At 40.7% G+C, this 14,753-nt stretch overlaps 1 protein-coding gene across 7 annotated transcripts in view; it reads right to left on the reverse strand.

Moving 5' to 3' along the window:
• Positions 1–14,753, reverse strand: part of KLF12 (Kruppel like factor 12) — a 436,995-nt gene that overhangs the window by 10,871 nt on the left and 411,371 nt on the right. The window lies entirely within an intron of this gene.

The following is a 14,753-nucleotide window of genomic DNA, read 5'->3' on the forward strand; positions in this document are numbered from 1 at the left end:
GGTGTGGGTTTTTTTTTTTTTTTCCTGGCTCTCATTCAGAATGGATGCCCTGTCCCCATGCAACCCCACAAAAAGTGATCTCTCCTGTTCCTCCCATCAAATAGTCAACAACAGGCATCCTGGCCACACGCAGTCTTTGGTGAAAAGGGCCTAAGATAGGAAAGGGAGCTTTTTGCAGATTCTTATGCATAGAGCTGGAGGGTGAGTATTGTTAACCCCACTTTACAGATGAGAAAACTGAGGCTCAATGTAGTAAGATAACTTGCCTGTGTCAGGGGGGAAAAAATGTATTTGGCTCCAAATCCAGTGCTTTTCACTGTGCTGCAGTGGAATGCATAGTTTTTTCCCATGTAAACTTTGTCACACCCTCAAAGTTGTTTCTACTTTCTCAGGTATTCCCAAATCATTCATGTCTTACTTATATCATGTATCGCAATGTATCATAAAAGTTTTATTCAGATGCCTTTCTCCTCCACCTGTTTCTGAATACATGGAGGTCAGTGCCTTTACCATTTCAGTATCCTTGGAGCCTAGAATAAGTATCAAACAAATGCTTGTATGAATTAGTGAAACTGACACACACACACACACACGGAACCACTGAGCCCTATAAATGAGTAGACAAGTGATGCCTACATGGGAGAACCAGTCTGAACTGGACCCAACAACTTTCATTCAACCCTGAAATAAATGCTATCTATATGGGTCCTTTTAGGATCAAGTGACCCTTTCAGAAGGGAGTGAATAGCACAGACCAGTTAAATCTAGAAATATTGATGCACTAACTGTGGGCCTCAGAAAGCTCCAGGTTACTCTGAAAGGGCTCCTTTCAAGGAGAAGCCTACTGAGTGCAATAACCCAAAACCTCAACCGCTGACTCATTCTAGATGCCCTACAGAGACAAAAATCTGCATTTGCAGGTGTCTACTGACCAAGTTGAACAGAAATTAAAACAAACAAACAAACAAAAAACAAAAACCCAGAAATCAGAACCCCTAACTGAAAAAGATTGAGGGTCTCCTACATAATATATTAGTGGCAACTGTTACCATGCTTTTATTTACATGTCCTCCCTGTGTGTTTGTGAATTCCCATCAGGAGCATGGGTTCTAACAAGCTGAGCTTGACATAAATCATGACTTCAAAAACACATCCATCTCCGGGTTATTGCACTCAGCTGGTGGACTCTGTCACTAACAGGCATCACCCAGTCCTCTTCAGACTGGAACCCGTCGGGAGTGTAAGGCTTAGAAAGAATAGTGGGTTTTCTTAATTGAAGGATGGATGCTCAAAGTGTCATATATGTATGACTCCCTTTGCCACTCTGGATAGAGAGGAAGGGGACCCACAGCTGGGATGAGCCTGGAAAGTGAGTAGAGGCAAGGAGGGGACGCAAGTCTCCACTGTCGTCTCAGGAAGGACGGTGGAGTTTCGAATGGCCCACCATAGGGACAGTTTATTGTCTCAGGTGCTCCAGAATTTCCCTGGACACCAGGAGTAGGCACTTAATAGTCTCTAATTTCTTCCTCACAATTATGAACAGTATAACTTTTCCTTCCATTTTGGCAGTTTAACAATGACACTTATGTCCTTTCCACTCAAAAATCTATAGCAGAGAGTGGCTCTTCGGGGCTAAATCCAGTCTGTGGCCTGCTTTTTGTGCAATCTTTGAGCTTAGAGTGGTTTTTACACTTGGTACGTGTTTGGAGAAAAAAAAAAAATCAAGAGGGCTATTTCATAGCATATGAAAATTACATGAAATTCAAATTTCAGCATCCATAAATAAGTTTTTGTTGGAACAGGAGTCTCCATACTGTTTCAGGCTGTCATGCACTGAGGGCAGAACCGAGCCTTGCAACAGAGAATGTATGGCCTGCGGTGCCTAGAAATTTACTATTTGGCCCTTTACGGAAAGTTTACTGACCCCTGGTGTAAGGGGTCACCTGAGCCTTCCGCAGGCTTCCTGATTGTGTTAACTTACTGAATTGGGATACATAATGCACATTGTTAATTTGGGACAGGTGGTGAGGGAATATTTGGGCTTTAGAATAACCACTTATTCTCTTCATAGGATCCCATTTGAAATTCTAACAGCCCACTCAGTAATAAATACATGTGATATTTCATGGCAAATACTTTAAATTGAGAATTCTGGATTGAGTGACTCTCTGAAAAGGCTCACTCAATCTGATCTGAGTTTTAAAAATATCTCTAGGATCTTCCCTGCTCCTTAAAAGATGAAGGTCTTTCTTATAACAGGAAGGTCAGGACGGGGTAGGGTTAGGAATGTCTCTATATACTTTTATTAATGAGGTGATATGGGCAAGGAATGTTATGCTTAAGCTTTTGTGGATATTAAAAAGAAAGTATACCTTTTTATAAGAAATTTGCAAGGAAAATTCACTTACCACTCTTATCTGGTAACCAAAAGAATAATGATTCTACACAACCCCTTTACAAGGTCACTGCGAACCATGACCAGTTACTATTCTACTGAGTCTGGGAAGGAAGGCACAGGAGGGAAGGATCAGAAAGAGCTTAGCTGTATGGCATCATTTCCAATATGGATATTTCAGGAGGTGGGGCATAGGGGAAGCAGTAACTGATGGTAAGGATTTCTTCTGTAAGCCCACAGAGGCAGAGCAGGAAAACTGGGTACAAAATCCAAGTATTCTGTGAGGTGGAGTCCAGGGCAGTAAGCAATCAGGAAAGACAAGGCTGGGTGAGATGGGTAAAGCGGGTCGAAAGGCACGAACTGCCAGTTACAGAGAAACAAAGTCATGGGGATACACAGCAGGGTGACTATAGTTAGTAACACTGTATTACATATTTGAAAGTTGCTAAGAGAGTAGATCTTAATGAAAAGTTCTCATCACACACAAAAAATCATCTGTATCTGTGTTGACAGATGTTACCTACACTTACTGCAGGAATCATTTCACAACCTATACAAATACTGAATCACGTTGTACACCTGAAGTTGATTTAATGTCAGTTATATCTCAATAAAAAAAAGAAAGACAAGGAATAGCTCTCAAAAATACCAGAGGTAGACATGTCCCTGCTCTTGAATAAAACCACTGCAGATGATAAATAAGTTGATAAGTTATTAAGGGGCTAAGCGACGAATGAAGGCATATAATGAAGAATGTAAACCTTTTCCACTAGGGAGTGGGGAGGGAGAAAGCCTATCAGAAAAGAGTGAGCTTAACTGAGTGATAAGTGAATTTTCCTTGCAAATTTCTTATAAGAAGGTATACTTTCTTTTCAATATCCACGAAAATTTAAGCATAATATTCCTTGCCTCTACTGCTGCATTAATAAAACTGGAGTTTGGGTATTCTCTCCCCATGCTTTAAAAGAAGAGGGAAAAAAGAAAAACGATTATCTTCTAACCTCTCTTCAAAATTAGAGGCTGAGCTATGGGGGTGGGGGAGGAGATGGCCACTCTGACCAGGTACAGGGTTAGGGTTGACCTCTGCCCCTCACTCAGGAGAGACCTAGGGTTTGATTACACCTGCCCACTACCTAGCGTTTTATTAAAAAAAAAAAAAATCAATAAATGCTCTTTTTGGGCCAGTCAAGTTCTAAAAGTGGACACAAGAACAATTTTAGTGGCCGCTGTATTGTATTAAACTATACATTGTATTAAACTATACATTGTATTTTACGCTTGTGCTCTAAAGCAGTTTAAAGGATACGGTCTTACAAACAAATCAGGGTAACAGAAACTTCCTGATGTGAGTAAAAACTTATTCAATGATAAATATGTTTGTAAGACGTATTGCAGTATGCATAAATGAACCCTGAAGGGATATAACGAGCAGACAGAATCTTTCTTCCACCCTGTCTTCTTTCCTTTAAAATCTTCCTAGAAAATAAAAAAAACTAAATTTAACGTTAAGAAGTCAGCGTGTTAGGTACAGAACGGTTAAGTGTATTTTCCACGACAATTTTCCTATGGAGAGAGTTGGCTTGGAAGATGAGAGGAGTCAGTCATCTCTCAGTCTGTGCTTCTCCTGCACATAGCTGCTGGGCGTCGGGCCGAATGACAGTGACAGTAAACACGATTTCCAGTAATTTCTGCAGGAATTGTGAACTGCCCTTCAACACGTTTGAATTGGATTTCAGCAAATGTGTTATTCAAACCTGTTTTCCCTAGAAATAAGCTGAAAATAAAAATAGCATGCCCACCTTCTTCCTTTTGTCTAATTCACAAGCACACTTAGAATTCCAAGTGGCAAACTCTTGAAAGCATGGTTAATATCCCTCAAAATAATGGGAAGTTTTGACTCCAACATCGGATCATCTTTAATTTTTGTTTCTTCTACTAATCCCATGAAATAATGAAATGACAGAAAATGGTATCATGTATGTCTTTACCAATAAGTCTTAGTAGATAATATTTCTTGGCTAAATTGAGACATTAAGTTGCTAGTGTCTCAGGAAAACCGAAGGACACCATCTGGGTGATTGATTGGTAGCTTAATCCCATGCCATACCTTGGGAAGCAGTTTACTAACTTGTAGATCTTCAGTTTTAAAGCGTGAAGTTCTCCATGTCCCATAACAAATCCAAGCCATTTCCACACTTTGTGTTTAAAAAAGAAAAGAAAAGAAAAGAAAGGATCTGGCCATTTTTTGAGCACAATCTGTCCTCCTCTGTTCTTTAAAAAACCTGGACTACACGATGAGAACCACTGAAAAAGGAAAATGTGAACCAAAACTAATAGCAAGAGCTTCTATTTTTTAAAGTGGAACAGTCCTATAAAGATGAAGGGGGGGGGAACAAATGAGGAGGTTTGCAAAGTTTTGTTTTAAAACACTCTTAACTGCACTTTCGGGGTTGAAGTTAAGTATAATTTTTTATGCAAAACTGCCTGTGTGTGTGTGTCTGTGTGTGTGTGTGTGTGTGTGTGTCTGTGTCTGTGTGTGTGTGTGTGGTGTAGTCACAGGCATTATTTAAACAGAAGCCTAATTAAGTGTCCTGAGAAAATGAAAACTCACGTCAGGGTTTTGTTTTTTTTTTTTTTTCTTGCAACAGTCAACAAACTGATCTATTATGAGAACCCCTGTCTCTTTCAATCTGGGTTAAAGAAAAGGATTAAGAGTCACTAAATGCATTTCCATGACATTTACCCAGCAGAGGCATAATAAAGTCTAAAGAAAACAGCAGGTATTGAATGGATTCCCAAAACCCACGAAACAAAAATAACTTTTTCAGGTACCTCCCATCTTACCATCTGAAATGCTGAAAGGTAAATGTGTACTGAGACAAAAGACAGGTGCCCTTTCATATTAAAATGACGTGTGAGCAATACGGAGGAGAGGAATGCGTCTTTGAAAAAGTCTGGGTCAAACAAAACAGCCATGTTCTCACATCAGCTTCTCTCTAATATTTTCTCAAGCAACTGAAAAGGAACACCTTTTGCAACAGGAAGCAGAGGCATTTTTTTTTCAGTTCAGAAGTGCATTTCTGAAATGTGTCCCTGTTTAACTTTTATAAAGTTATGGGGCCCCAGACGCTGACAAATGGGCTTCATTACACTCAAGGCTCAACATATTTGCTGTGACAATCTGTTTCACTTGAGGAATGGTATTTGCATATGGGGGGCGGGGGGGAGTGGACCAGAATCAAGATTCCTATCTTGTCTTCTGGTTTCTGTTACATTAGTTCATAAAAGTTCACCCTATTTTAGATCTGGGAGGAAATAAGTTACTTTTAAAATGAGGAAACAGAAACCTAGAGCTGAGATTATGCAGTCCCTGACTTGTTCTCAGGGTAGACCGGTAGACTGAGGCTGCCTTCCCTCTTGGTGGCAGTAAGGCCGCAGGAAATAGCACAGGATTTGAAATCAGGCAGAAAGCCTGGCCGAACGTTGGCTCAGTCATCAGCTAGCAATTAGACCTCAGGTTCAAGCATTCAGCCTTCTGAAGCACTGTTTCCCCATCTGTAAAATGGACACACTATTCCTACACTTCTGAAACTAAGAAGCCCACATAGCCAGTGACTGAGAAATGATAGGTTATTTAATTTTATAGTTATAAAATTCAAGATTTTTCTTTTTTTTTTTCTAGGACATAAATAAAGTTAAAAATAGATCCTGTTTGCTATTTAAAAAAAAAGCAAATGAATTAAGGGATTTCTGGTAATTGGATACCAATTTGATCTTGATTTTCCTAACATTTTAAATATAAAGCTACTTTATAGGTCAAAGAGAACAAGGTAGTATTCAATAATTTGTTGGACCCATTTGATCTTATCAAGTTTATCAAACACATTGTGTTTGAATGGTGAATTGTCTGGGCTGAATTAACTGTCTTCCCCACGATGTGTAAATGAGACCAAGTGGATTTGGTCTTTCTTCCCCATGCAATTCCATAATGGTTATCTTTGATAAAAACAGTATGTGCCAAAGCACATAGCACTTTCCATGCACCACACTTTGTTCTAAAGAACTTTACAGATGTAACTTTACCAAGTTCCCAATGAAGTAGTTATAGTAACCAACCCCACTTCACCCAGAGTTGGTACGTGGTAGAGGTGGGATTTGAACCCTGGGAGTCAGACACCAGGGCCCTCAGTTTGAACCTCTCGTCTATATTGCCTCCTGACACTTTAAGTCACTGCTTTAATAAACCAGGCTATCCGGTCAGAGCTGGAGAAACAGGCTGAAAATGTGAATTAGTACTTACAGGACAGACAATATGTTAACACAGGGACACTAGTCCTTCTCATGTAGAAATCAAGTATAAATGAACCAAAATATCCTATAATAAAAATATACTTTACTGAAAGCAAAAAGTTCAAGGTCTAAGGGTAATACTTTATTTGGCTCTTCTGAGTTTCTATTTCCACATAGTGACAATATTTATTTTCCATGTTTCTGGTTATACTTTCCTTTTTGTTTCTTTAGCACAGTATCCCTCCTTGACCTGTCACATAAACGTTTTACCAAGATTTTGACTGACTTCTCACCTGCCTATGTTCTCCTTGGCTCCCGTGGCTTCCACCACAACTTGTAAGGAAAAGATTCCTAAGAATTGACACCTCAGTCTCTCTCCTAAGCATTATAGAGATTCTCCAAGTGGCAGTTCAAAAGCCATCTCAACATGACCAAAACTTACTCATTATTTACCATCTGAATAAGACAAAAGTTTCTCCTTCTGTTTTGCTAAGTGGAAAAAAAGGCAATCCCACTTCCTCAGGTATCAGTCAAGTCATGAACTTCTCTAGCTGGGGGATTTCTTGGACTCCTCACTGTTACTGTCTGCCTGTGCAACCTAATTATTCTACCTGTCGGTGCTGCCTTCCAAGTATCTGCCCAGCCGTCCTCTCCAGTTTATCCCTCCAATGGCAGGCGGCCTTTCTTTAGGTTCTTGCCACCTTCCACCGAAACCAATGTCTAATGGTTCTGCTTCCCTGTCTTACGTGCTACCCCCTCCAATACCATCTGCGCTATTTGGAGGAACATTTTCTCAAACACAGCCTGATCATGTAGCCTGATCCTTGGGACCCGGGACACACCCATACTAAACTCTCATCACACCCTACTGTGATTCCTGGTTTTCCCGTCTGCCTGCCCCGCTCAACAGCTCTGTACTGAGGAGGGTTTGCGCCTTCTTCATCACTATATCCCCAGGGCCCACACAGCTCGGTGCTAACAAATGCTGTTGGTTAAATGAAGGACACTACTTAAATTCAAATACCTCACATTCTTTTAAAAATATAACACACAACAGTCAAGTTAAGAGTAATCTAGGGGCGCCTGGCTGACTCAAACAGTAGACCATGTGACCTCAGGGTTATGGGTTCAAGCCCAACATTGGGTGTAGAGCTTACTTAAAAAAAAAAAAGAGGGGCTCCGGGGTGGCTCAGTCAAGCGTCCAACTCTTGCTTTCGGCTTGGGACATATCTCAGGGTCATGAGATTACGCTCCGTGTCAATGCAGAGTCTGCTTGAGATTCCCTCTCTCCCTCTCCTTTGCTCCTCCCAGCTCATGTGCTCTCTAACATAAATAAATAAAATCTTAAAAAAAAAAAGAGTAATCTATTTTGTGAGGCAGAGAGTCTATTCCTAGCATTTTATCCATTCTACCATCTTTTCTAGTCTAATGAATTAGAATATGCATTTTTGAAAAGGAAAATAAATTTGGGAGGTTTCATTTAAAACTAGTGCCATTTAAAGGTCTGGTCTGCAAACAAGTATCTCATTTTAAACCTTTAAAATTAGTAACATGATGAGTAATGGGGCCTTCTATTTTGCTGCTCAAATGAGCATTAATTGTTTTCATCTTTAAAACAATATATTTATAATTCTTTTCATTCTTAGTTATGAAGACTTTTATTGAATAGTCAAGCACAATATTTTTTATATATTCTTTAGGGGTGGATATGTTTTCTGCAAAGATACAGCTCCTCATTATCTTTTTATCTTTAATGATTTCATTAAACCCACAAATTTCGTATTAGTAGCAATTTTGCCATTCAGGACAGGATGACTAAAACTCACAATCTAGTCATTCTTTGATGGAGCACGAGAAAGTTACAAGGGTTGGGATACTATTACCCCACTCCTGCTTACACCACCATTTTGACTGGAATATGGATAAGATAAACCCAGAAGTAAAAGAGGGAAAACACAGAGCATGGTCATGAGATGCCCTGGTGTTTTGAACTTTCCACTGTCATTAATGATTTGCACACTAACACAAAAAGAATTAAGAAGGAGAACTCATTTAGTAATTTATTTATTTAACTGAGGTAATAATTGGTAAGGCTGTTTTAAAAGCCATTACTTTTCTAAAGCTATGTAAAAGATGAATTTATTTTTAAAACAAATTTTAAATAAGGTAACACTTTTAGAGGGAGAGAACCTGGGCACCTGCACCATGCCGGGAGGGGCAGAGGGAGAGGGCGAGAGAATCTTAAGCAGGTTTCACACCCGGTGCAGTTCATGCCCGGTGCAGGGCTCAGTCTCAAGACCCTGAGATCAGGACCTGGGCCAAAATCCAGAGTCAGACGCTTAACCATCTGAGTTACCCAGGCACGCCAAAATGAGGTTAACACTTTCAAAACCAAGTCAAGTGAAATACGTGCGGTATTGGCACCCGCATGCAGATAATCGTAAATCCAGGCTCGGCACGTTTCTACACGGTCACTCTCTAGGACAGGTTGAAGTAATGCCTCCACAAATGAAAACAAGTGCGATACCACAGCACTTTGCTTTTCATCCAGAGGATTCAGGTTCCCTTTTAGAAAGGGCACTTCGGTGCTTGTTCGAGGGGGAAGGGGAGGCCCGCCAGCCCCGGGCAGGACCCATCCGCTCTTCGCGGCTTCACGCTCACCCACGGCTCTCGGAGCTGCACGTGGCGCCAGGCCCCCGCTGTCTCCCCCACCGCATTCGGAATCCCTGCTGTCTTCATGGCAGACCCCTTCTGTGCAGAGAGCCTCACCGAACGAGCACTCTACCGCTGCCTATTTAATCATTAATGCTTCTGGTCCTTGTCTTCTCACTGGCTTTCTAACAAAGTAAAATTTTAATAGACTCAGAAGAAAGACCAGTTCACATTAATGAAAAGCTTTAAAAATAGACCATTTAAAGTCCCTTGTTATGTTCTGACTTCAAAAGGACCTGCATGACCGTCACTGAACAGGTACGGGCTGCCGGCTAGCCAACGGGGCAAGGCCGCTGGCGTGGAGAGGAGGCTGCCAGGTTCCTAGCGAACGTGTCTGAGACCCGGTGTAGGGACAACGGGACAGGTGCTAGAGAGCCTGAAGCTTGAACCCCAGCTCCACGGCTCGTTCACTGCATGAAAGTGGGTGAGTGCTCTAACCTTCCAGGGACTTTACAGAGGCCACTGAAATGGGTCAAGTGCTAAGAGAGCTGAGCACTGTACCTGGGATCTGGTAGGTCCTCAGGAAATGTCAGCTCCCTCCCATCTGTGGTCTCCATGTCTGTTCACATTTCTTACTCCTAAACCACACGTACCAACGTCTTCAAAGCCTCCCTCTTCCCTACCCTCACGTCATCAGAGGGTGGACCCTGTTGTTCCTACTGTGGCCATGTTTCCCACATGGCTCCTTTTGTGCTGGGACATGGAAATGCCCAAGAGCTCTAGGATCATGGAGGCTTCTACCTGGCTGGGGAGGGAGGGTAGTCAGACAGCCTAACAGACCAGGGGACACCGAAACAGTTTTTCTAAAAAAGTTGGAAGAAAGGAGGGCCCTAAGCAGGCCATTTCAGGTCAGGGGTAAAAATGAACGATTCGACTCCATAGAGTTTAGCACATTTAGAGATTCATGCGTTTGTATGGCTGAGGGAAGAGGGAAATTGGGATAGGGTCTGCAAAGGAGGTTTAACAGATGAACGGAAGTCAGATGAGAAGGGCCTTGCGCCCAGAGTAGGAAGGTGTCCCCAGTCTCCCTAGCCATAACAGACAGCTCCGTGTTGTCATTTTGCTTCTACCTTTATTATTGGGCTTTGCTCTCTTGGCCTCTGTCGTGACTGTTCATGTGAATCTTATCTAGTATACTTATGGACCCCTTCACTGAAGATGGGAGCTTTGTCTCTTTTTGCCTTCTTCAAGAAAAAACCCGGCATGCCTTAGACATGGAAAATGCTCAATAAGAGTGTGTCCTGTTAATTCTGTCTACACAGATTCAAATGGAAAACTGTCTTTTACTAAGTACTTTAAATATATTTCTTATAAGATTATGTATATCATCATTTTGCCAAAATGATGATAAAGAGGACTTGTTTAGGCAACAGCTTTCGCTTCACTTTTTCTGAATTATAAAAATGTTAAATTAGTAGGGTCTGAAATATAGAGATGACATGATTATAGCTACTTGTGATGAGTGAATACCAAATGAGGCAAAATCTTTTGCCTTGAATCTACTGGTCGCAACAGCGACAACATATATCTGTATCAATATTCATATACACAATTTCAGTTGAACACCGAGTCCCTTCGATGGCTTAGTCACTGTATTTCCTGGGGATATAAAACCGAGGCCCCCTGCGGTAATTACACCAAAGTGTGCTATGTTTATGTTCAAAGATAAAAATGAAATAGAAAACCTGAGATTCACAGAGTGAAATAGCTTGTCTAAGTTTGCCCACCAGTTAGGGGCCAAGGACAGATTCAAACTCTCACCTGCTGACTTCAAAGGTGGTTCTAGTCCTACTACAGTTTCCTGTTTCTCAGCAAGTAGTAGTATGCTCAGACTTACGAGTGGTTTGGCCAAGACTTACCAACAACTTGTTGGGAGAGGATTTTTACCTGAAAAATTTGGTTTGCTCTTAAGTGATTAATTATCTTGGCATCGCTAAGCCTTATGCTTTATCTAACAACAAATCTAGACAGCAGGCCTGACACAGTTTTATACGAGTGAGTTATTTAATTAATGAAGACAGATGTGGGAGTAGGAGCAGCACCCCACCACCTGATCGAGCAACTCCAAGACCTATGAAGAAAGGCCACTAATATGCACAGCTGTCACAGAGCTCAAGAATTTCTTTGTAGGAATATCATCAAACCATTTTAGAATCTCACCCTGTTCAATATAATGTCAAAGCAGAAGAAAGAAATGTAGGAATAGCAGTGAAAAGTGATGAGGCAAGTAAAAAAGTGAGAAGGCATGGAATCTGCAAGCATTTAGGATTGATGTGTCTGTGTGCGCGCGCGCACGGGTATGTTCCAAATGCACCATTATCTGATATTAATTACAAAGGCATCATTCCTCAAGGGAAGAGCTAAATCATACAGCATTTCCTTCGTTTATAAAAGGTAGGGAAGGACACGTTTTAGAGACTTAAATCACAGGTGGTTAATAATTTTAAAGCATCCCTGTGAGTTAACGTCTTTGAAGCGTAAAATTCAGATAGGACTCACTTTTGATAAAGCCAGAGAGATAAGAAATGTGTTTGCTTGACAGTTACTAATTTTTAAAATTCAGGCGTACATATTAGGGATAAAAATGAATATTAGACAACACTGACTGAACAAGCCTCACGGATTTTTGGAGCAGGGTTATCAAGCTGGAATATAAAATACTCCCAGAATCATTCGAAACTGAGTATTTTTATGTTAATTACGCCTTTAAAAATGTGGCTTTAAATTTATCTTTATATTTTCTTTTCTTTGTTCATCATTAAATGGCCATATTTCACAGGACACTGATAATTATGTCCTGGCCCTCATGCCACCAGAGAGCTCTCCTTGACTTTCAGACCCTCCCAGACGAGACCCAACATCTGGTTGTTGTGCGCCATCTAGTGGCTACGGGAATCATTGATGCCTGAATGCTGCTGGCTTGTTCTGCATTATAGAAATACCAGGACATATATTTTTAGAAAATAAGAGAACTATGAACAGCAATACCAGATTCATAAGACTATTTCCTTCTAAAATTGATATTTAAGTCATTTAATAAGCAATACAAATCTTAAAATGAAGTGAGGGAAATTCACAGTACACGCTAGTTATGCGTAACAGAGGTTTAAAGGACCATTAATTTAATTATAGTGCACATGTACTTAAATAGACTGTACATTGCTCCATGTAGGGGAGACACAATTTATACCAGTGAATAGGAACAATGTACCTGCTGACAACCATGGGTACAGGATTGCTGAGATACATATATTTTTTTTTCCTTTTTGCCACGCCTTAAACAATTCACCACAGGCAAGTGTTAGTAAAGGTAGTTAAAAGTGTTTGCTCAGATCTTTACATTATTATCTAAACTGCACGGCCATGACAATACACTTAAATTATTTCCAAGTTAAAACAAAATTATTTCCAAATTTAAAAAGGCACTCTTTCGCACTTCTTCAACTGTATTTAATTTACTGTGCAAATTCTAAAGAGATGATTGATCACATGCTAATAAAGCACAAAAGGTCAAGTGTTAAAGTAAAATTAATGTGACTTTATCAAAGGAAATTTCTTATTGCTACTTGCTCACCTCCCATAGCGTGCGTACTTCTCATAAGTCATCTGTTATAATCCCAAGCTCTACATTCATTGTTATTGGTCACACAAAAATAACTTACTCAAAATGCCTGAAGCAAAGGTACGGCTAAGAACTTATTAAAAGCAAAGCAAGCCAACCTGAATCCCTCTACAACTAGTTTTGATTTCATTTCGAACAAAAAGTTGAGAAATCTTGCATAGAATTATAAATGAGAAACACGCAAGGGCTCACTTTGAACCAAGTTCCATTCATTATTTTTAAAAGGACTATTACTTGATAACTTAGGAGGATATGTCTTGCGGATTAAATATCTCTCTGTTAAGTGAATGAATGGATGTGGCATGTCTTGGTTTGGAGTAAGAATTTCACAAGGAATTTGCTGATGTAGCTGTGAGACCAAGAAAGAAGGACTAGAGGTAGGATAGTTGGGTGGTTTTTTAGCTACTGGTTAACGAATTAGGACCCAGTTGGATGGAAATCTCTGGGATCACATCTCAGAGCCTTTCCTTTAACCTGTCTTACTTAATACCTGGCAAAAATGGAAAAGCTGAAGGAGAGAGCTAAAATACTAAACGCAAGGTGGGCAGGGAGAGGTTTCAAAGTCATTTCAACTTCTTAGAAGAATGGGCCCAAGTCAACCAAATGGGACAAGAGGGACAAGATGTAGATCTCGGCAGTCCTTGATTTAGAGGACTTAACAGAGAGAGTCAACTGCTGAAGGACTTAATACTATTTTTACATTTTAAGAGGTGCCCATTCACAAGATCTCTCCCTTCAATTTGTGGTGTGAAAACTCGAAAAGACACAGTGACAAGAGGAACTATATCTAGAAAAAGATGGCTAAGACAACTGAGGGTACCTGATTTGGAGAAATGAAGATGCCAGTGGTTCATGCCGGGGAGGGGCACCGGGGCCAGGGAGTAATAGTGAGAGCTCTAGCTGAACAGGTAGTTGGGGCTATTCCATTCAACCTGAAGGTACTGGGAGCCAAACAAGGCCATAACAGGCCACTCGATACTGATGAGATGAGGACTCTGCCCTCAGAAATTTCACCCAGCTTGTCTTGCGGAGGAGTGAGCTCATTGCCGTGGGAACAATACCTGACCAGGAGCCACCATTGCACAAACGGGATAATGACAGCTGCAGCCACGGGTGTTGTGAGGGATCACATAAAACAGAAGACGTGTACGTGCGCAGAAAACGGCATCGCAGGGACTTGTTCCTTGTGAGCGATGACACCCAAGGGATTTCCGAAGTTAGGAAACAAAGTAGACTCTGAGGCGTATAAGGTCAATGCGGACCCTAGGAGTCTATGATTTCATCTTATTAATAACCTAAGCTAATTAATGCTGCTTCAACATTCAAAGTTTATGTTGCTTTGAATGGTAACGCATACATCATGTCTCCCCTACTTTCATTTTTATGTTAACTGACCTGTAAGATGCAATCCTGAATGTCCTGGGTTTGCATTCCTCCTGTCCACTGTGCATCACTTGGATAATGGGACAGAGGTGTCTGTGTACAAATGAGGCTAACATGTACCTCAGAAAGTTCAAGGAATAACTCAAAACATACCATGATTTACGGAAGAAAGCTTCCTCTTCCCTTTAAAAAAAAAAACAGAAATGCTCCCATGAAAAGTGAGTCATGTGACCTGATCATACTTATGACTGTGATTGCTGTTCATTACCATACTGACAGGATGGAGCATGCTTCTTTGACCCTCATGTTTTTATACTCATTCTTGGCCTAAATGGTAAAGAAATTGATTCA

This window comes from Meles meles, chromosome 14, assembly GCF_922984935.1.
Source record: "Meles meles chromosome 14, mMelMel3.1 paternal haplotype, whole genome shotgun sequence".
Taxonomy (NCBI): Eukaryota; Metazoa; Chordata; class Mammalia; order Carnivora; family Mustelidae; genus Meles; species Meles meles.